Source organism: Petromyzon marinus, chromosome 24 (assembly GCF_048934315.1).
Source record: "Petromyzon marinus isolate PM22_M1 ecotype Great Lakes invasive population chromosome 24, UKy_Petmar_22M1.pri1.0, whole genome shotgun sequence".
NCBI classification, from domain to species: domain Eukaryota; kingdom Metazoa; phylum Chordata; class Hyperoartia; order Petromyzontiformes; family Petromyzontidae; genus Petromyzon; species Petromyzon marinus.
The window spans coordinates 18,122,573-18,130,143 of NC_133690.1; the positions used below are offsets into that span (position 1 = coordinate 18,122,573).

General features: G+C 52.9%; 1 long non-coding RNA gene across 1 annotated transcript; it reads left to right on the plus strand.

Annotated features, from left to right (window-relative positions):
- The first annotated feature begins 5,045 nt into the window (after positions 1 to 5,045).
- Positions 5,046 to 7,357, plus strand: LOC142928858 (uncharacterized). Its single transcript, XR_012945168.1, has 2 exons — positions 5,046 to 5,206; positions 6,910 to 7,357. It is a non-coding gene; the product is annotated as an uncharacterized LOC142928858 (long non-coding RNA).
- Positions 7,358 to 7,571: the final 214 nt, after the last annotated feature.

Consider the following 7,571-nt stretch of genomic DNA (forward strand, 5'->3'; position numbering starts at 1 on the left):
CCTAGTTTAACACGCAGGGTTATTATGGATGTGGGTCCCAGTTTAACACGCAGGGTTATTATGGATGTGGGTCCCAGTTTAACACGCAGGGTTATTATGGATGTGGGTCCCAGTTTAACACGGCAGGGTTATTATGGATGTGGGTCCCAGTTTAACACGCAGGGCTATTATGGATGTGGGTCCCAGTTTAACACGCAGGGTTATTATGGATGTGGGTCCAAGTTTAACACGCAGGGTTATTATGGATGTGGGTCCCAGTTTAACACGCAGGGTTATTATGGATGTGGGTCCTAGTTTAACACGCAGGGTTATTATGGATGTGGGTCCCAGTTTAACACGCAGGGTTATTATGGATGTGGGTCCCAGTTTAACACGCAGGGTTATTATGGATGTGGGTCCCAGTTTAACACGGCAGGGTTATTATGGATGTGGGTTCCAGTTTAACACGCAGTGTTATTATGGATGTGGGTCCCAGTTTAACACGGCAGGGTTATTATGGATGTGGGTTCCAGTTTAACACGCAGGGTTATTATGGATGTGGGTCCCAGTTTAACACGCAGGGTTATTATGGATGTGGGTCCCAGTTTAACACGCAGGGTTATTATGGATGTGGGTCCCAGTTTAACACGGCAGGGTTATTATGGATGTGGGTTCCAGTTTAACACGCAGGGTTATTATGGATGTGGGTCCCAGTTTAACACGCAGGGTTATTATGGATGTGGGTCCCAGTTTAACACGCAGGGTTATTGTGGATGTGGGTCCCAGTTTAACACGCAGGGTTATTATGGATGTGGGTCCCAGTTTAACACGCAGGGTTATTGTGGATGTGGGTCCTAGTTTAACACGCAGGGTTATTATGGATGTGGGTCCCAGTTTAACACGCAGGGTTATTATGGATGTGGGTCCCAGTTTAACACGCAGGGTTATTGTGGATGTGGGTCCCAGTTTAACACGCAGGGTTATGTGGTTGTGGGTCCCAGTTTAACACGCAAGGTTATTGTGGATGTGGGTCCCAGTTTAACACGCAGGGTTATTGTGGATGTGGGTCCCAGTTTAACACGCAAGGTTATTGTGGATGTGGGTCCTAGTTTAACACGCAAGGTTATTGTGGATGTGGGTCCTAGTTGGACGCAAAACTCCGTAGCACGGTATCGCCAATCGCGTCGTTGTGCAGAATATTAATAACAAAAGTACGCAGACACAATTAAGAACGGCGCCGCACAAACTCATTCGCGATTGCTTAAGTTGCTTGAGCGGATAATTTAAAGCATTTGTCTCAGAGGCAGCCAAGGGTGCTGGTACTGATGGTGCTAGTACTGCTACTGCTAGTGCTGCTGATACTGCTACCGCTATTGCAGCTGCTGCGCCTGCTGGTGTTACAACTGCTGCTGCCACTACTATTGCTAGTGCTACACCTCCTGCTACTACTGCTGCGGCTGCCGCTACTATTGCGACGCGTTCTTCTCCTGCTGATGCTACTGATGCTGCTACGCCTGCTGCTACTGCCGGTGCTACGCCTTCTCCTCCTGCTGATGCTACTGCTGGTGCTACGCCTTTTCCTGCTACTACTATTGCTGCTATTGCTGCTACGCATTCTCCTCCTGCTGCTGCTGGAATCGTGACCGAACAAAAGGCGCCAGGAAGCGAGAGCTGTGTTTATTTAATTCAGTCGGTATCAGCGCCCGCTTTCATGTCCAACCTCTTGTGCGTTTTCCGATATCTTTTTCTGGAAATTCGCGCGGCTCTGACAGGTGGGGTTAGGAAAGGAAGATGAGGGGGGAGGAGGGAGCGAGTGGAGGGGGAGGTGATGGGAGGATGAGGAGTGGGGAGGTGATGGAGGAAAGGATGCAAGGTGATTGGAGGAGAGGGAGGGCGAGAGGAAAAGTTGGGAGGCTGTGGAGGGAAGAGTGAGGAGGTGATGGAATTGAGAGAGGGGAGGTAGATGGGATGGAAGGTAGGAAGAGTGGGGAGGCAATGGAGCGATGGAGGGAGGGATGGATGGAGTTGTGGAGAGATGGAGGGATGGATGGAGGGATGGAGGGATGGAGCGATGGATGGAGTGATGGAGATGGATGGATGGAGTGATGGATGGAGTGATAGAGGGAGTGATGGAGTGATGGATGGATGGATGGAGTGATGGATGGAGTAATTGAGGGATGGAGTGATGGACGGAGTGATGGATGGAGTGATGGGTGGAGTAATGGCGGTGGGGGGAGGGTCTGACGCGGCAGGTGGTAGGGGGAGGTGTCTGACGATGAAGACATCTTCATCACTGTCTCTAATCACACTTCGTCGCCATCACCCACTCACTCACCACACTTCTTACGCTGCTTCCATCCTCTCCCATCATCGCCTCTTTCCCCTACGCTCTTAATAACAATCACCTTGCTCACTTCAACGAATGTGTTCACTTACGCAACCTTGATGACATAATTCGCTGATCATCAATGTCATAAATTATTTTGTCATCGTAATTATATAATGCCATTGTCATCGACAGTAGAAATCAATTGCAGTAATCATAAATTTTCATTAACAGTCCCGATTGTTTGTTTATCAATCTCTTTCCGTCGGGCCAATACCGCTCCTCTCGGCCCGGCCTGAGCCCCCCTATCCCACCACCCTCCTGTTTCGCCGTGAGGGGGGGGGGGGATAGAGACCGATCAGAGCCGCATCAATTAAGCTTTTAACACACCCCGCGTCGGCGTGCCCATTACTCAGTGATTAGTCTCTCCGTCCGCGGACGTCGTGAGCGCCAAGTATCCCATCTCATCGCCGAGACGGCCGTCGCGCGTGAAAGGCGATGGTGGCTGTCACAATTTGTCATCGACTTACCCGGCCTAATCCTCGCCACGCACAATCCATCCGCGGATTAATTACAGCTGGAACTTTCAGGGGGCTAAGCTCCGGTAAAAAAATAAAATTCGAGGCGCCACATTTCCTTCAGATGAGATTCGCAGCGTGCCACGCGTTCCGCGCATCTTCGTAATGAGCGGCTGTGGAGGTGTCGGGGCTGTGGGCTAATGAGTGTGGTTGTTAAATGAGGTTGTTTTTTACGCATTATCGGCAACCGCATTTTTAAGCAGTTAATATCGTCGTTTTTTTGCTACTACTACTACGTATAGAAATGTCTAGAAGTGAGGGGCCGTCCATAAATGACGTCACGCACCTAGGAGGGGGGGGGGTCAGACATTTGTGACGATGTGTGACGAGGGGGGGGGGGGTTGAGATATGTGACGTCACATCAAAATGCGCAACTTTAAATAAATATAGACAACACGTTATACTTATTAAATAGACTTTTAAATCAATGTTTTCTCCTACAACATCAGAGTGCAGCGCCACATTAAATACGCACTACAATGGCAATAGTTTAAAGCGATTTTAAGCATGTTTGTGACGTCATATTTGTGGTGGGGGGGGGGTCTGACTTTTTGTGACGCCGTGTGACGAGGGGGGGGGGTCAAAATCGTCCAAAATCGCGTGACGTTCTGGTAATTCAGGACGGGTATCTTCAGCATCCACTCATTTTATATTCGCTGTTCCGCACGGACCGGCGTCTGAAATATTCCGTCTAGCAGAGGCCCCCGGGGCCAAACTGTGGCGGGTCACGCACCGTGAACCATTCAAGCGCTCTCGCCAATAGCAACACCGTGCGTGTGGCCTGAGAAGGAACACAATAAAAATATAATAGTCGACGTTTTGGGCAATGACCCTTTCTCAATGGTGTCATAGCAACGCAACTGTATGTAAACGTTTCGCTCATAATTGATAGTCCGTGAGTACGAGGGCTCTCACGCCTCCCCCGTTACGGACGGAAGGACAGACAGAGCTTAAAATAATAATAATCTCTGATTACTTTGAACTTCAGGTGGAACTCGTGAAAAAATATCAGAGTGTGCCGACGTTGTTGAGGTCTGCCCGTCCTGCCCGGCCTGCCTGCCGCTCTCCACCACCCCATATCTCGCGGCTCCGAGTCCCACTCAGCGACCTCCCCTCTCATCCAACCATTATCGTCGTCGACTACAATCACTGTTTGACCATACTTCACCACGGTGGTCAGTGAAGGCAATAGAACTCGTTCGGCAGTGCGCCAGCCACTACGCCACCGCTCCCCCAATACACACGTACACTCGTGCGCGTCAATCAGAACACACGTGCGCGTCAATCAGAGCACTCGTGCCCGTCAATCAGAACACACGTGCGCGTCAATCAGAGCACTCGTGCGCGTCAATCAGAACACACGTGCGCGTCAATCAGAGCACTCGTGCCCGTCAATCAGAACACACGTGCGCGTCAATCAGAACACTCGTGCGCGTCAATCAGAACACACGTGCGCGTCAATCAGAACACACGTGCGCGTCAATCAGAACACTCGTGCGCGTCAATCAGAACACACGTGCGCGTCAATCAGAACACACATGCACGTCAATCATAACACACGTGCGCGTCAATCAGAACACTCGTGCGCGTCAATCAGAACACACGTGCACTTATACTGGAGGAATTTAATGAGCTATCGAGCTCTTCTTCACAGATGTCCAGGAATGTCACACATGTCCAGTCGTACACATTCACACGTACACACAACAGCACGCACACTCTGTACATGTACAGACATACACAGAACACACAGACAGTTACACACCCCCCGCTCCCACCCCATTTCCCCCACCTCCTCGTCAGCTCATCATCACCTTCTCCTCCTCCTGTTGCCTCTCTCACTGCGTCCTCCCTCCTCTCCTCCTCCCCCCACATCTCGCCCCCACCCTCCACCCCCCCTTCACCCCCACCTACAGGGGGTGGGGGTGAAGGGGTGAAGGGGTGGGGGGGTGAAGGGGTGGGGGTGGTGTGACATTTCTCTCCACCACGAAGCAGTCTTCGTCGTGGCGTCAAATGCCACCGTCCCCGATTCAATTACTCGCGCGCAACCAAACCGGGCAGCATTTAAATATTGATAACAATCATCCACCCGCAACAGCAGCAGCTTATTACACCCCCCGCTATCCCCTCCCCCCCCCCCCCATACCAGGGGGGGGGGGGGGGGAGGTGGCGGATTTAAGGATGGGCGATTGTGGCGGCCGATCAGGTCGCAGAACTTCTGCTGCTGGAGGCGCTGTCAATAGGAAGAGCCGAGGAACAATGGAGGAAGGACTTCGTCTGCAGCTCGCACATTCACGCGTTTGTAGTGGTGTTGGTGTTGGTGGTGGGTCACACACACACACACACGTGCAACAACAGTAGCAACAACAACCGCTCTTCCCCAATAAGTGGCTTGTGCCAGGTTATGTGCACTTTGAGGAAGCGTGAAGTGTGGAAGGCCCGCTGGCAGGAGGTCACGGAACAGACACAGGTGCCATAGGTTAACTCCGATGACTGGCAGATACATCAACTGTGATCCCCACTCTACCAACTTTCTGCGTTTTAGCCGTTCTGCTCTTTGTTGTGAGCGTCGCTCCTCCGCCCTCCGTTGTTGCTGGAGGGCGACTGCCTCCAACTGCCCAGTAGCAGCGTCCTTGACGAGCCTCCTCCACAGAAGCCGATCTTGATACCGCTGGTACCAGTCATCGGCAAGTCCACTCAGCTCCACATCCTCCTGTACCACATCACTCCATCTCTTCTCTAGCCCGTGCCGCGCCCGTTTAGCCCCGTTGATCCGGCCAAACAGAAGCTGCTTGGGCATGCGGTGGCTGAGCATGCGAGCTACATGACCCAGCCTGCCAGATTAACTCACTGATGGCACTGTATCCAGATCTTTCAAGGATCACACACGCACGCACGGCCACACACGAGACGCTTCTTTAACAACAACAAACTATATCACGGCTGCTGAGCACAAGCCCAAGCGGTCAGCAACCAACAACATCCTTAAAGTCTTAGCGAATAACAAAGAGTTAATGTTCGTTGGCCATAAGCAAGGTTGTAAGAAGTTGGGGATGAGAGACAATGATGGTGATGGGAGGAGGAGGGAATTGGTAATGGCTGGAGCAGAGTGAGGGAAGAAGCGGAACGAGAAGCATTGCGACCTGAAGTGTGGTGAGTGGGTGAGAGAGTGGGTGGGTAGGTGAGTGGGTGAGTGTGTAAAAGAGGGGGTGGGCAAGTGAGTGGGTAAGAGAGAGGGGGTGGTAGGTGAGGGGGTGGGTAGGTGAGTGGATGAGAAGGGGAGTGGGTAGGTGAGTGGATGAGAGGGGTGGTGAGTGGATAAGAGGGGGGGTGGGTAGGTGAGTGGGTAAGTGGCTGAGTGGGTAGGTGAGGGGTTGGGTAGGTGAGTGGATGAAAGGGGGTGGGTAGGTGAGAGGGTGAGTGGATGAGAAGGGGATGGGTAGGTGAGTGGGTGAGTGCATGAGAGGGGGGTGGGTAGGTGAGTGGGTGAGTGGCTGAGTGGGTAGGTGAGGGGGTGGGTAGGTGAGTGGATGAGAGGGAGTGGGTGGGTGAGAAGGTGAGTGGATGAGAGGGAGGTGGATAGGTGAGTTAGTGAGTGAGTGGATGAGTGGGGTGGGTGGGTAGGTGCGTGGGTGAGTAGGTAAGAGAGGGGGTGGGTAGGTGAGTGGGTAAGAGAGAGGGGGTTGGTAAGGTGAGTGGCTGAGTGGCTGAGTGAGTAGGTGAGAGGGATAGGTAAGTGGATAAGAAGGGGTGGGTAGGTGAGTGGGTGAGTGGCTGAGTGAGTAGGTGAGGGGGTGGGTAGGCGAGTGGGTGAGTGTGTTGTTGTTGTGACCCGCGGTATGGTGCAAGTTGAACGCATAGTGGTTGAGACAAATCGGTCAGTCTGCTAGACCGTGTCCTCAACGTGCGCTGAGCAACATGGCATACTAACGGTATTTTAATTGTTCAAACTACAATTCAAACCGATTAAGTGCAGAAGCGATTTTAACTTGACGCGTGATGTGTTTGTTTTTGTTTTGTGTGCAGTCATTGGTGACCGAGCTGAGACCACGAACTCAGGACACTCCACCGCCAGGTTTGACCACGCTGGGACCGACTGAAACCTGGGTTCGATCCCATGGCCCTCCAGCGATGCCGGCTCGGTCGCCTCTGATTCACTCGACGACATTCCCTCCCCCCCCTCCCCCTCTGATTCACTCGACGACATTCCCTCCCCCCCTCCTCCTCCCCCTCCTCCTCCTCTTAATTCCGCACGTGTGCTCGGATGTGTTTATATAATTAAATAAACCCCCGAGCGGAAGGCGTGGGAGCAATTCGAATCCCTCCGTTCCACTCGTTGTTTCCAGCCACCGCCGCCGCCGCCGCCGCTGCGAGAACGCGCGCCCGGAGAGCGAATATTGATGCGACGTGTGACCGGGCGAAGTTCGGCCTCCGGCTGTCGCGATATTAAACAGATAAATCCTCTCCGCCTCAACCCCTGGCTCGCTCCGTCTCCACGCAGCCTGAGCGCGTGCTCCTGCATCAACCGTGCGTCCACAAAGGCAAAGATCCCCCGTGTAGCCTGAACAGACGTTTTGGGGCAAGTGCTATTAGCGAGTAAGCACCCATGAAGGCCGGCACGGTACACGAAGGGGCGGGTGGGTGGCTGGCATCACGCCCGGCCGCCTTTGTCTCCCCAGTGATGATTT